The 15,100-nt window shown below is 37.3% G+C and overlaps 1 protein-coding gene and 1 pseudogene across 2 annotated transcripts in view; one reads left to right on the top strand and one right to left on the bottom strand.

Moving 5' to 3' along the window:
- Window positions 1-12: 12 nt before the first annotated feature.
- LOC125913856 (uncharacterized) lies at window positions 13-182 on the top strand (annotated as a pseudogene).
- An 11,815-nt stretch (window positions 183-11,997) lies between these two features.
- The window catches only part of RPAP2 (RNA polymerase II associated protein 2), a 99,320-nt gene continuing 96,217 nt past the window's right edge, over window positions 11,998-15,100 (bottom strand). The window contains exon 13 of one of the 2 annotated variants that reach the window (XM_049618450.1): window positions 11,998-12,437. The gene's annotated coding sequence lies outside the window, so the exon portion shown is untranslated. Of the gene's footprint in view, window positions 12,438-13,407; window positions 14,594-15,100 lie in introns of those variants that run through there. The other variant, XM_049618451.1, reaches the window with a different exon arrangement.

Here is a 15,100-nt window from a genome sequence, read left to right on the forward strand (position 1 = left end):
GTGCTGCAGTGAATCGCTTCTCGGCCTTTTGGCTAAGATCAAGTGTAGTATCTGTTTTTATCAGCTTAATAGTGCTGTAGTGAACATAGGGGTGCATGTATCTTTTAGAATTAATGTTTTTGTTTCCTTTGGATAAATTCCAGAAGTGGAATTTACTGGGTCATATGCTACTTCTACTTTAATTTTTTGAGGAACTTCCATACTGTTTTCCACAGTGGCTTCACCAATTTACATTCCCACTGACAGTTCTTGAGGGTTCTCTTTTCTCCCATCCTGGACAACACTTTTTTTTTTTGTTTTTTTTTTTTTTTTTTTTTTTTCATTAAGTATAGCTAACATACAATGTTAATAGTTTCTGTTGCACAATGTATTAATTCAATAATTTTATACATTAGTCAGTGTTCATCATAAGTGTAGTCACCATCTGTCACCATACAGTATTACCACAATATTACTGACTATATTCCGTATGTTGTTATTTTTCATCTCCATGACTTATTTATTTTATAACTGAAAATTTGTACCTCTTAGTCCCTTTTATCTATTTCACCCATGCTCCCACCCAACTTCCCTCTGGCAACCACCAGTTTGATCACAATATTTAAAATTCTTTTTTATTTGTTTTGTTTTTTAGATTCCACATATAAGTGAAATCATTTGGTATTTGTCTTTCTCTGACTTTATTTACTTAGAATAATACCCTCTGCGTCCATCCATGTTGTCACAAATGGCAAGATTTCATTCTATTTATTGCTGAGTAGTAATCCGTTGTCTATATATACCACATCTTCTTTATCCATCTTTTGATGAACATTAGGTTGCTTCCATATCTTGGTTATTGTAAATAATACTGCAATAAACATAAGAGTGCATATATCTTTTTGAATTATATTTTTGGGTTTTTTTTGTTGTTGTTGTTGTTAAATATGAAATTTATTGTCAAATTGGTTTCCATACAACACCCAGTGCTCATCCCAACAGGTGCCCTCCTCAATGCCCATCACCCACTTTCCCCTCCCTCCCACCCCCCATCAACCCTCAGTTTGTTCTCAGTTTTTAAGTATTTTTGTTTTCTTTGGCTAAATACCCAGCAGTGGGTTTACTGGATCATATGGTATTTATATTTTTAATTTTTTGAGGAAGCACCATACTGTTTTCCACAGTGGCTGTACCAATTTACATTCCCAAGAGAGCACAAGGGCTTTCCTCTCCACATCCTTGTCAACACTTGTTACTCTTCTCTTTTTGATTCTAGTCAACTGTACTGGTTTGAGGTAATACCTCATTATGGTTTTGATTTGCTTTTCCTTGATGATTGGTACCGTTGAGCATCTTTTCAAGTGTCTGTTGGCCATCTGTCATCTTTGAAAAAATGTCTATTTAGGTCCTCTGTCCATTTCTTAAAAAAATTTAATTCTAGTATAATTAACATATAGTCTTGTATTAGTTTCAGGTGTGCAATATAGTGATTCAACAATTTTATACATTACTCAGTGCTCATTGTAAGCGTACTCAATACCCTTCACCTATTTCACCCATCTACCACCCACCTCCCCTCTGGTAATCCTCTGTTTGCTCTCTATAGTTAAGAGTATGTTTTTTGGTTTTTTGTTCATTTGTTTCTTAAATTCCACCTATTAGTGAAATCATACAGTATTTGTCTTTCTCTGATGTATTTCACATAGCATTATGTGCTCTAGATCCATCCATGTTGTTGCAAATTGCAAGATTTCATTTTTTATGGCTGATTAATATTTCATTGTGTGTGTGTGTGTGTGTATATATATATATATATACACACACACATATGCATATATATGTGTGTGTATATATATATGTGTGTGTGTATATATATATACACACCTCTTTTTTTACCCATTCATCCATCAGTGGGCACTTGTGTTACTTCCATAACTTGGCTATTGTAAATAATGTTGCAGTAAACATGGCGGTATACATATCTTTTTGAATTAGTGTTTTCATATTCTTTGGGTAAATATGCAGTAGTGCAATTACTGGATCATATGGTAGTTCTATTTTTAATTTTTTGAGAAACGTCTATACTGGTTTCCATAGTGGCTGTACCAGTTTATATTCCCACCAACACTGCAAGAAGGTTCCTTTTTCTCCACATCTTTGCCAACACTTGATGTTTCTTGTGTTTTTGATTTTAGCCATTCTGACAGGTGTGAGGTAATATCTCACTATGGTTTTGATTTGCATTTCCCTGATGATGAGTGATGTTGAGACTCTTTTCATCTGTCTGTTGGCTATCTGGATGTCTTCTTTGGAGAAAAGTCTGTTCATGTCTTCTGCCCATCTTTAACTGGATTATGATTTTTTGGTATGCTTTTCTTCTGCCCATTTAAAAAAAATGTTTATTTACTGGGAGAGACAGAGAGAGAGAGTGCGAGCACAAGTGGACAGTAGCAGAGAGCAAGGGAAAGAGAATCCCAAGCAGGCTCTGTGCCATCAGTGTAGAGCCTAATGCGGGGCTTGAAGCCACGAACTGCAAAATCATGACCTCAGCCAAAGCCAAGAGTTGGGTGCTTAAAGGACTGAGCCACCCAGGCACCCCTCTTCTGCCCATTTTTAAAAAATACCTGGGGTGCCTGGGTGGCGCAGTCGGTTAAGCGTCCGACTTCAGCCAGGTCATGATCTCGCGGTCCGTGAGTTCGAGCCCCGCGTCAGGCTCTGGGCTGATGGCTCGGAGCCTGGAGCCTGTTTCCGATTCTGTGTCTCCCTCTCTCTCTGCCCCTCCCCCATTCATGCTCTGTCTCTCTCTGTCCCAAAAATAAATAAATAAATAAAAAATACCTTATTTTATGGGGTGCCTGGGTGGCTCAGTTTGTTGAGCGTCCAGCTTCGGCTCAGGTCATGATCTTATGGTCCATGTGTTCGACCCCCACGTCGGGCTCTGTGCTGACAGCTTGGAGCCTGGAGCCTGCCTTGGATTCTGTGTCTCCCTCTCTCTCTGCCCCTCCCCCACTCATGCTCTGTCACTCTCTGTCAAAAATAAACATTAAAACATTTTTTAAACATTTTATTTTATTAGTTTTTTTTAACCTTTAGTTTTGAGAGAGAGAGAGAGAGAGAGAGAGAGAGCAGGGATGGGTAGAGAGAGAGACACACACACACACACACACAGAATCTGAATCAGGCTCCAGGTTCTGAGCTGTCAGCACAGAGCCCGACATGGGGCTCAAACTCAAAAACTGTGAGATCATGACCTGAGCCCAAGTCAAATGCTTAATCTGAGCCACCCAACCATCCCTCTTGGCCATTTTTAATTGGAGTTTGTTTTGTTTTGTTTTGAGTTTTTGGTGCTGAGTTGGACAAGTTCTTCATATATTTTGGGTATTAACCCCTTATTGGATATATCATTTGCAAATATCTTCTTCCCTTCAGTAGGTTGCCTTTTCATTTTGGTGTAGTCCCAGTAGTTTATTTTTGCTTTTTTTCTTTTGCCTGAGGAGACATTGCTAGAAAAAGATGCTAAAGGTGATGTCAGAGAGATTACTGCCTGTATTTTCTTCTAGGAGTTTTATGGTTTCTTTATGGTTCTTTATGATTTCTTCTAGGAGTTTTCAGGGCTCATATTTAGGTCTTTAAACCATTTTGAGTCTAATTTGTGTATGAGTGAGTATGGGTCTAGTTTCACTCTGTTGCATGTAGCTGTCCAGTTGTCTCAGCACCATTATCGAAAAGACTGTCTTTTCTCCATTGTATATTTTTGCCTCCTTTGTTGTAGATTAATTGGCTATATAAGCATAGGTTTATTTCTGGCCTATTTTGTTCCATTGATCTATTTGTCTGTTTTTGTGCCAGTACTGATACACTCTTTCGATTACTATAGCTTTGCAGTATATCTTGAATCTGGAATTAGGATACCTCCAGCTTTGTTCTTCTTTATCAATGTTGCATTGGCTATTTATGGCCTTTGTGGTTCAATACAAATTTTAAAATTATTTGTTATAGTTCTGTGAAAAATGTTGGTATTTTCATAGGGATTTCATTGAATCTGTAGATTGCTTTGGGTAGTATGGACATTTAAACAGTACAAATTCTAACAAACCATGAGCATGGAATATCTCTCCATTTTTGTGGCCTTCAATTTCTTTCATCAATGTTTTATAATTTTCGGAGTACAGGTCTTTCACCTTGTTAACCAAGGAGGAGGTGAAAGACCTACCATTATTTTATTCTTTTTGGTGCCATTTAAATGGGATTATTACCTTAATTTCTCTTTCTTCTACTTCATTATTAGTGTAGAGATTTCTATAAGTTTTGTACCCTACAGCTTTACTGAATTGGTTTATGAGTTCTAATAGTTTTTTTTTTGGGGGGGGGGTGGAGTCTTTGGGATTTTCTAGATATAGTATTATGTCATCTGCAAAGAGTGAAAATTTGACCTCTTCTGTGCTGATCTGGATGTCTTTTATTTACTTATGTTGTTGGATTGCTTCAGCTAGGACTTTCAGTATTATATTGAATAACAGTGGTGGGAGTAGACATCCTTGTCTTGACCTGACCTCAGAGGAAAAGCTGTTTTTCACCATTAAGTATGATGTTAGCTGTGGGTTTTTCACATATGGCTTCTGTTATGTTAAGATATGTTCCCTCTAAACCTACTTTGTTGAGAATCTTTCTCATGAATGGATGTTGTACTTTGTCAAATGTTTTTCTTGCATCTATTGGAATGATTCTATGGTTTTTATCCTTTTTCTTATTAATGTGATGTGTAAGGTTTATTTGCAAATATTCAACCACCTTCTCATCCCTGGCATAAATCCTACTTGGTTGTGGTGAATGACTTTTTAAACGTATTGTTGAATTTGGTTTGCTAATATTTTGTTGAGGGTTTTTACATGTATTTCATCATTGACACTGGCTTGTAGTTTGTTTTTTTTTGTAGTGTCTTCGGTTTTGTTATCAGGGTAATGCTGGCCTCATAGAAGGAGTTTGAAAGTTTTCTTTCCTCTTACATTTGATAAAGTCTAATTTAAAGTTTTCTGTATGGATTGTATGTTTGACATTGTATTTAACACCTCTCATTGTAAACTAATGTCATGTAAGTTTTCTCCTGTTTGCTCTAAAAGTTTTATACTACCAGCTCTGATATTTAGGTCTCTGATCCATTTCCAATTTATTTTTACATATAGTGGTAGGTAAGGGTTTAAATTAATCTTTTTTGCATCTGATATCAGACAACCCAGCACTGTTTGTTGAAAAGACCACCCTTTCTCCATTGCAAATTAATTGACCATAAATACGAGGGTTTATTCCTAGACTCTCAATTCTGTTCCATGGATCTTTTATTTCACCATGATAAGTGTACTCTTTAATCCTCATCTCCTATTTCACCCATCTGCTCACCCATCTCCCCTCTTGTTACTATCAGTTTCTTCTCTATAGTTAAGAATCTGTTGGTTTGCCTCTCCTTTTCTTTTTCTTCCTTCTTTGCTTCTTTTGTTTCTTCCACAGAGGAGTGAGATCATAGGGTATTTGTCTTTCTTTGATTTACTTCACTTAGCATTATATGCTCTAGCCCTATCCATGTCATGGCAAATGGCAAGATTTCATTCTTTTTTTAATGGCTGAATAATATATACCATTGCATACATATACCACATCTTCTTTATCTATTCATCTATTGATGGACACACGGGCTGCTTCCATAGTTTGGCTATTGCAAATAATGCTGCAATAAATATAGGGGTGTATATATCCCTTTGAATGAGTGTTTTTGTATTCTTTGGGTAAATACCCAGTAGTGCAAGTACTGGATTACAATTTTAATATTTTGAGGAACGTCCATACTGTTTTCCACAGTGGCTGCACCAATTTGCATTCCCACCAGCAGTGCAAGAGGGTTCCTTTTTCTCCACATCCTTGCCAACACTTGTTGTTTCCTGTGTTTTTGATGTTAGCCATTCTGACAGATATGAGGTGATACCTCCTTGTGGTTTTGATTTGCACTTAGCTGATGATGAGTGCTGTTGAGTGTCTTTTCGTGTGTTTCTTGGCCATCTGGATGTCTTTAGAGAAATGTCTGTTCATGTCTTATCATTTTTTCATTGTATTGTTTTGTGGGTATTGAGTTGCATCAGTTCTTTATGTATTTTGGATACTAACCCTTTATGAGAAATGCCATTTGCAGATATCTTCTCTGGTTGTTTTAGTTTTCTTAACTATTTAGTTTTCTTAACTATTTCCTTTGCTCTGCAGAAACTTTTTAGGTTTATGTAATCCCAATAGTTTATTTTTGTTTTTATTTCCCTTGCCTCAGGAGACATATCTAGAAAAATGTAGCTATGAGCATTGTCAGAGAGATTACTGTCTGTGCTCTCATCTAGGATTTTTATGGTTTTAGGTCTCAAATTTAGGTCTTTAATCCATTTTATTTTTGGGTGTGGTGTAAGAAAGTGGTCCAGTTACTTTCTTTTGCATGTGACTTTGAAAAATACCCAATATGCTTTGTCCCAATAACCTTTAAGAGATTGTCTTTTTCCCATTGCATATTCATTCCTCTGTTGTTGAAGATTAATTAACTATATAGTTGTGTTTTCTCTTCTATTCCATTGATCATGTGTCAGTTTTTATGCCAGTACTATACTGCTTTAATTACTGCCGCTTTGCAATATAACAAAATCTGGAATTGTGAAACCTTCAGTTTTTTTCTTTTTCAAGAACACTTTGGCTATTCAAGGTCATCTGTGGTTCATAACGTATTTCAGGATTGTTTGTTCTAGTTCTGTGAAAAACGCTATAGGTATTTTGATGGGGATTGCATAAAATGTGTAGATTGCTTTGGGTAGGATAGACATTTTACCAATACTTGTTCTTCCAACCCATGAGCATGGCGTGTCTTTCCATTTCTTTGTGTCATCTTCAATTTCTTTCATCCATATTTTATAGTTTTCAGAGTACAGGTCTTTCACCTTTTTGGTAAAGTTTATTCCTAGATATTTTTTTATTATTATGGGGAAATTGTAAATGGGATTGTTTTTTTAATTTCTCTTTCTGCTGCTTCATTATTAGTGTATGTGAATGCAACAGATTTCTGTACATTGATTTTGCATCTTGTGACTTTATTGAATTCATACATTAATTTTAGTAGTTTCTTGGTGGAGTCCAGGATTTTCTATATATACCATCATGACATTTGCAAATAGTGAAACTTTTCTTTCTTCCTTACCAATCTGGATGTCTTTGGTTTCTTTATGTTGTCTAATTGCTGTGGCTAGGACTTACAGTACTATGTTGAATAAAAGTGGTGAGAGTGGACATCCTTGTCTTATTCCTGCTCTTAGGGAAAAACCCAGTTTTACCTGTGAGTATGATGTTGGCCATGGGTTTTTCATATATGACCGTCATTGTTGAGGTATGTTCCCTCTAGACCTACTTTGCAGAGGGTTTTCATCATGAATGAATTGTAGTTTGTTAAATGCTTTTCCTGCATCTGTTGAAATGATCATATGGTTTTTATTCTTTTTCTTATTGATGTATTACATTGTTTTGCAAATATTGAACCACTCTTGCATCTATCTTGATCATGGTGTATGATTTTTTTTTTTTTAATGTACTGTTGGATTGGGTTTGCTAAAATTTGTTGAGGATTTTTGCATGCATATTCATGAGAGATACTGGCCTGTAGTTCTCTTGTGGCATCTTGATTTGGTTTTGGTATTAGGTGATAACTGTCCTCATAGGATGAATTTGGAAGTTTTCTTCCCTCTTGTATTTTTTGGAATAGTTTGAAAGGAACAGGTATTAACTCTTCCTTAAATGTTTGGTAGAATTTGCCTGTGAGGCTGTCTGCTCCTGGATTTGTATTTGTTGGGAATTTTTTGATCAATGATTTAGTTTCATTGCTGGTAATAGATCTGTTCAAATTTTCTATTTATTGCTGCTTTAGTTTTGGTAGGTTATATATTTCTAGGAATTTATACATTTCTTCTAAGTTGTCTACTTTGTTGGCATATAGGTTTTCATAATAGAATTATTGTATTGTAATAGAATTTACAATTGTTTGTATTTCTGAGGTGTTCATTGTTATTTCTCCTCTTTCATTAGTGACTTTGTTTTGGTCCTCTCTTTTGTTTATTTTGATGAGCTTGGCTAAAAGTTTATAAATTTTTTTTAATTTTTTTTTTAACATTTATTTATTTTTGAGACAGAGAGAGACAGAGCAAGAACGGGGGAGGGTCAGAGAGAGGGAGACACAGAATCTGAAACAGGCTCCAGGCTCTGAGCTGTCAGCACAGAGCCCGACGCAGGGCTCGAACTCACGGACCGCAAGATCATGACTTGAGCCGAAGTCGGCCGCTCAACCGACTGAGCCACCCAGGCGCCCCTAAAAGTTTATAAATTTTGTTGTTCTTTTCAAAGAACCAACTCCTGATTTTAATAATCTGTTCTGTTGTTTTTTAAGTTTCTATTTCATTTATTTCTCCTCTAATCTTTATCAATTCCTTCCTTCTACTGGTTTGGGGTTCTGTTTGTTCTTCTTTTCTAGTTCCTTTAGGTGTTTTAAGGTTAGGTTGTTTGAGATTTTTCTTGCTTCTTGAGGTAAGCCTGTATTGGTGTAAACTTCCCTCTTAGAACTACTTTTGCTGTATCCCAGAGATTTTGGAATGTTTTCATTTTCATTTGTTTCTACGTCATTTTTTATTTCTTCATTGATTTCTTGGTTGACTGATTGTTTAGTAGCATGTTATTTAACTCCATGTATTTGTGTTCTTTCCAGATTTGTGTCATGGATTTCTAGTTCCATACTGTTGTGGTAGGACAGATGCAGGATAGGATTTTGATATATTTATTTTTTAATTTGTTGAGACTTATTTTGTGGCCTAACATGATCTATTCTGGAGAACATTCCATATATACTTGAAAAAAAAAGGCAGGGGGGATTCTGCTGTTTTAGGATGGAATGTTCTGAATATGTCTGTTAAATCTAGTCCAATGTGTCATTCAAATCCACTGTTTCCTTGTTGATTTTGTTTGGATGATCTGTCCATCAGTTTGAGTGGGGTGTTAACATCCCTTACTGTTATTATATTAATATCAATTCCTTCCTTTTTGTTTTTATGTATTTGGGGTTTCCCATGCTGGGTGCATAAATATGTACAATTATATTTCTCTTGTTGCATTATCCCCTTTCTTAGTATATAGTATTCTTCTTTGTCTCGTTATAGACTTTGTTTTAAAGTGTATTTTGTCTAAGTATTGCTACCTGAGCTTTCTTTGACATCCATTTGCATAATAAATATTTCTCTATCCCCCACTTTCAAATTGCAGTGTTTTTCAGTCTGAAATGAGTCTCTTGTAGGTAGCATACAGATGGATCTTGTTTTTTTTTTTTTTTTTTTTTTTTTTTTAATCCACTCTGTCACCCTATGTCTTTTGATTGGAGTGTTTGGTCATTTACATTCAAAGTAATTATTGATAGGTATGTATTTATAGCCATTGTATTACTTATTTATGGTTGTTTCTATAGATTTTCTCTGATTCCTCTTGCTCTTTCGTACTTTGTTGGCTTTCTTCAGTGATATACTTGAGTTCCTTTCCCATTATTCTTTGCATATCTATTGCTAGTTTTTGATCTGTAGTTAACACTAGGTTTATATATAATATCTTCTGCATATAGCAGTTGATGGTCACTTAAGTTCAAACCCATTCTTTAGTCCTCTCCCCTCCATGTTTTAGGTATATGGTATCATATTTCACATTATTTCATTTTGTGAATCCCTTGACTGATTTTTTTTTCCCTACAGAAATACTTATTGTGCAGGCTCTGTGCTGATAACAGAGAGGTCAATGTGGGGCTCAAACCCACAAATTGTGAGGTAATGACCTGAGCTGAAATTATCGACTGAGCCACCCAATCAAGTGTATTTTTCATTTCATTTATTGTGGTCTCGATCCCTGATTAGCTGCTTTTTATTTCTGTGTTAAGGGTCTCACTGATGCCCTCCACTCGTCTAAAGTCCAGTGTGTATTGTTAAAATCATTATATTCTCTATCAGGCATATCACTTTTGTCTGTTTCACTTTGATCTTTTGCTGTGGTTTGGTCCTATTATTTCATTTGAGAACTATTTCTCTATCTCATTTTGTCTGACTTCCTGAGTCTGTTTCTTTGTGTTAGGCAAGTCAGCTGCTTCTCTTGCTCTTAAAGATAATAGCCTTATAAAGAAGAGGTCCTGTAGTGCCTGTTTCCCAGGGCCTGGTGCTTCAGAGAGTGTTTCCTGGGAGTATTGTGTATGCTCTGCTGTTGAGTGTTGGCCTCTTTTTCCTTCAGTCCACTTGTCTACAGAGGCTTTTTGTGTACTGTGGGCAGTATCTAAAAAGGTGTGTGGTGGTCTGCTTGTGAAATGAGACCTGCACCTGTGAGAACAGAGTTCTGCACAAGGTGCCAGTCAGGAGATACAGTGTTGGCAGAATTTCCACTGGTCTTCTGGGGGAGGGGCCTCGCAGTGACTGAACTAAGGCGGCCATGACTGGAAAGGTGGATCCGAAATGTGAAGGGTGGGGCTTGGTGTAATTAAGTTAGGTAACGAGTGTCCACACTGCACTAGTTCCTGCAGGTAGCTGTTGTTTATGCTGGGGGTGGGGAGGGGAATGGCACCTGCCAGCTCTTTTGTCCTGGAAGGGGGTCTGCCGGTGATCCCTGTCTCTCCAGGCCATGCTCTGAGATGAACAAATCACTCTCCATCTGTCTACCCCTGGCATTTTTCAAACTGCTGGTTTTGTGCTGTATCTGTATAGGCTGTTTGTTGTGCTGTCTTGAAAAATTATTTTCAATGTTTATTTTTATTTATTTGAGAGAGGGGCAGAAAGGAATCCCAAGCAGGCTCTATGCTCAGTGCAGAACCTAACACAGGGCTCAACCACACAACTGCAAGATCATGACCTGAGCTGAAATCGAGTTGGATGCTCAACTGACTGAGCCACCCAGGCACCCCTGTTGTGCTAAGGGCAGGGACTCTGCTTCCTAAAGCCATCTAGTCTCTCCCAGACTTGAGCTTGCTGATTTTTAAAATTCCAGGCTTTAAGTCTCAATGGTTTTAAGAACTCAAGACATTTGGACCCTCTCACTTTCAAATGCATATATGGGGATTTGTCCTCCACATTCATGGACTCCCCAGTGTGAAAGGCCTGGTTCATTTCACTCCCAGACCATCCTACCTTCTTTGATTTGGCCTCTTCTCTACCATTTATGTAATTATGGAATTTATTCTGTCAGTCTTTGGGTCATTTTCTGGGTTATTTACACTGATGTGAGTACGATCTAGTTGTATATTTGGGCAAGGCAAGCTTAAGGTCCTCCTACTCAGCCATCTTCCCACCTGACCCTCTGCTTCACTGATCTTTGTGCCTATCAATACCACACTATATTGATTACTGTAGATTCTCATCCACTATGTTCCCCACCCTATGAGGCTGCTTTTTGGACCCTTTCCATGGTTGGACTATTAGCTTTCATTTCCTCTAGTGTCCAAGGGAATAGATCTTATTTTGTTTCTTGGCCCTCCAGTAAAGCTTCCCAAACTGAGCCCCCCTTAACTGGTCTGAAGGCCTTGCTAACTTGCATGCTTGATAGACATTTTGAAAAAAGCGGTATAAATTCCAGAGATTGTCTCTTGAAAATAAATTACAATTTCCTTTTAATTTTTTATTTCTTTGGGAGTCCAAAAAATTCTGAGATACTCCTGTTTTGGACTTGTAGGGTTAACTAAATTGCTCAGGACCATTTTATAGCACAGTTTCTTTAAAAGAATAATGACTAGGGATACCTCGGTGACTCAGGTGGTTAAGCATCTGGCCCTTGAGATACCAGCTCAAGTCATGATCTCATGGTTTGGGGATTAAGCCCCACTGTCAGCACAGAGTCTGCTTGGGATTCTCTGTCTTCTTGTCTATCCCTTTCCTGCTTACTCTGTCAAAAATAAACATTTAAAAATAAATAAACATAATGACAAGACTTCCAAAGGGCTTCATCTTAGATTGCATTTATTGACCTCTTTATTATTCTTAAAATCTAGAGTTTAGACCAGGAGGCCAAAATGAGAATTTTCTCAATTGTTTTGTGAACTGATACAATGGCTAGAATCATCCAGAAAAAAATAAGGTCACTTAGATTTATTAAAGTTTCAACTTAAAACCTCATTTTTCATTTTCAAATAAATAAAAATACTGTGTCTTATAGTTAGGGATACAAGTACTTAGTTATCCTTGTTGGAATAATGGTTCTCCTCTATGTGGGGGAAGTCACTGTACAGTTAGGAACTGGGAAGCAGGGGGCTGAAATCTAAGAAGATAAAGGTCTTTCTTGGAACAAAGCTAGTTATCAGTCACCACCAGATCACTATGTAGCTAGAATTCCAGAAATGATGAATAGAAGTTCATCTTCTATTTGGTCTTCATGGATTATACCTGTGAAGCAAAAAAAGGACAGTTTGAAGAAAACATCTAAAATATTTTGGTAGCTTTTGGGAACACTGTGTTGTCTTCCCAATATATTCCATTTTTCCTCATTACATAGTGGTTTATGTGGAATAGACCCAACTCATATTCAGTTGAGGGAAGGCTGTGATGGGTCTAGATCAGTAAGAAATTCCTCTTCTCTCACCCCCATCCCTTGCCAGAATGATGGGGTTAGTTTATAGCAATCCCATGGGCATATGGATTGGTTCAGGATTGGTTCAGGATTGGTTAGTGTGAAGTTCAAGACTCTTACCAAGACAGTGGACTATACTGTATGTGAAGCTGGGAACTAGTAAACAATTTTGCCACTCAGACAACTTCTAAGATGGCACAAAGTATTCATGCCACTATGCAATCTTCTCAACCTTGAATATGGGGTGGACCAAGTGATTAGTTTTTAACTAATTATGGAATACAGCAAAAGTGATAGGATGTCACTTTCTGAGATTAGTTACAAAAAAGCTGTAGCTTCCATCTTGCTCACTGTAAGGATAAGGCACATGAGAAGTAGTGAGGTATACTATGTAGAGGTCTCCAGACAACAGTCAATGAAAAACTGAGGCCCTGAGTTCACCAGCCTGTGAGGAACTAAATCCTAGCAACGACCACAAGAGTGACCTTAGGAAGGGAATATTACTCTAGTTGCACCTTCAGATGACATTGTAGCCCTAACAGCTTAACTGCACACTCATGAGAAACTGTGAGCCAGAGTCCTTAAGCTAAACTGTTTCCATATTCTGGACTCATAGAAAGTGTCAGATAAAAAATGGTAGTGGCTTAAAGTCTTCGGAGTAATTTGTTAAGCAGCAGAAGATAATTAACATTCTATCATAAGAAAAGCTAGATTTTTGTAAATTTGCAATTAAAAGCATTAACACATACTTGCTAATAGTAATTTAATAATGAAAAGTTTATTAGACATTAGTCTTTATACACAAGTGAATTTGATTTATAGAAATCATGCAAAGAGAAAAAATTCAACTACCTACTCAAAGCTGTCTCTATTTTTTAGCCTTTAAAAAAAAAATTTATTTAAATTCAAGTTACTTAACATACAGTGTAGTATTGGTCTTAGGAGTAGAACCCGGTGATTCATCACTTCAATATAACACCCAGTGCTCACCCAACAAGTGTTCTACTTAATAACCCATCACCCATTTAGCCCATTCTGCACCCACCTCCCCTCTAGTAACTGCTAGTTTGTTCTTTGTATTTAAGAGTCTCCTATGGTTTGCCTCCCTGTTTTTAGTTTTCCTTCCCTTTCCCTGTGTTCATCGGTTCTGTTTCCTACGTTCCACAGTAGTGAAATCATATGATACTTGCCTTTTTCCGCCTATTTCGCTTAGCAATACATTCTAGTTCCACCCACGTTGTTGCAAATGGTAAGATTTCATTCTTTTTCATTGCTGAGTTAGTATTCCATTGTGTGGAGTACTTACACACACACACACACACACACACACACACACACACACAAACATACACACACACACTACGTCTTCATTATCCATTCATCAGCTGATGAACATTTGGGCTCTTTCCATACTTTGGCTATTGCTGATAGTGTTGCTATAGCATCAGGGGTGCATGTGCTCATTTGAAGCAGCTTTTTTGAATCCTCTGAGGAAACTCCATACTGTTTTCTGGAGTGGCTGCCACCAGTTTGCATTCCCAACAGCAGTGCAAAAGGGTTCTTTGTTAATTATAGACATTTTGGCAGGTGTGAGGTGGTATCTCATTGTGGTTTTGATTTGTATTTCTCTGATGATGAGTGACGTCGAGCATCTTTTCATGTGTCTGTTGGCCATCTGGATGTCTTCTTTGCAAAAGTGTCTATGCATATCTTCTGCCCATTTCTTCACTGGATTATTTGTTTTTTGGGTATTGTGATAAATTCTTTATAGATTTTGGATACTAACCATTTAATATGCCATTTGCAGATATCTTCTCCCATTCTGTTGGTTGTTTCCTTTGCTGTGCAGAAGCTCTTCATCTTGATTAAGTCCCATAGTTTATTTTTGCTTTTGTTTCCCTTACCTCCTGAGACACGCCTAGTAAGAAGTTGCTGCGGCTGAGGTGAAAGACGTTGTTGCCTGTGTTCTCCTCTAAGATTTAAAAAAAAATTTTTTTTTTTTTAACGTTTATTTATTTTTGAGAGAGAGAGCACAAGCAGGGGAGGGGCAGAGAGAGAGGGAGACACAGAATCTGAAGCAGGCTCCAGGCTCAGGGTCACTGACAGCAGGGTTCGAACTCACGGACCATGAGATTATGACCTGGGCCAAAGTCAGATGCTTAACAGACTGAGCCACCCAGGTGCCCCTCCTCTAAGATTTTTGATGGCTTCCTGTTTCACATTTAGGCCTTTCATCCATTTTGAGTTTATTTTTGTGTGTGGTATAAGAAAGTGGTCCAGTTTCATTCTTCTGAATGTTGCTGTCCAGTTTTCCCAGCACCATTTGCTAAAGAGACTTTTTTCCATTGGATACTCTTTCCTGCTTTGTCAAAGATTAGTTGGCCATACATTTGTTGGTCCATTTCTGTGTTCTCTGTTTTGTTCCACTGATCTGTGTGTCTGTTTTTGTGCCAGTACCATACGGTCTTGATGATTACAG

Source organism: Panthera uncia (assembly GCF_023721935.1).
Source record: "Panthera uncia isolate 11264 chromosome C1 unlocalized genomic scaffold, Puncia_PCG_1.0 HiC_scaffold_4, whole genome shotgun sequence".
Lineage (NCBI taxonomy): Eukaryota > Metazoa > Chordata > Mammalia > Carnivora > Felidae > Panthera > Panthera uncia.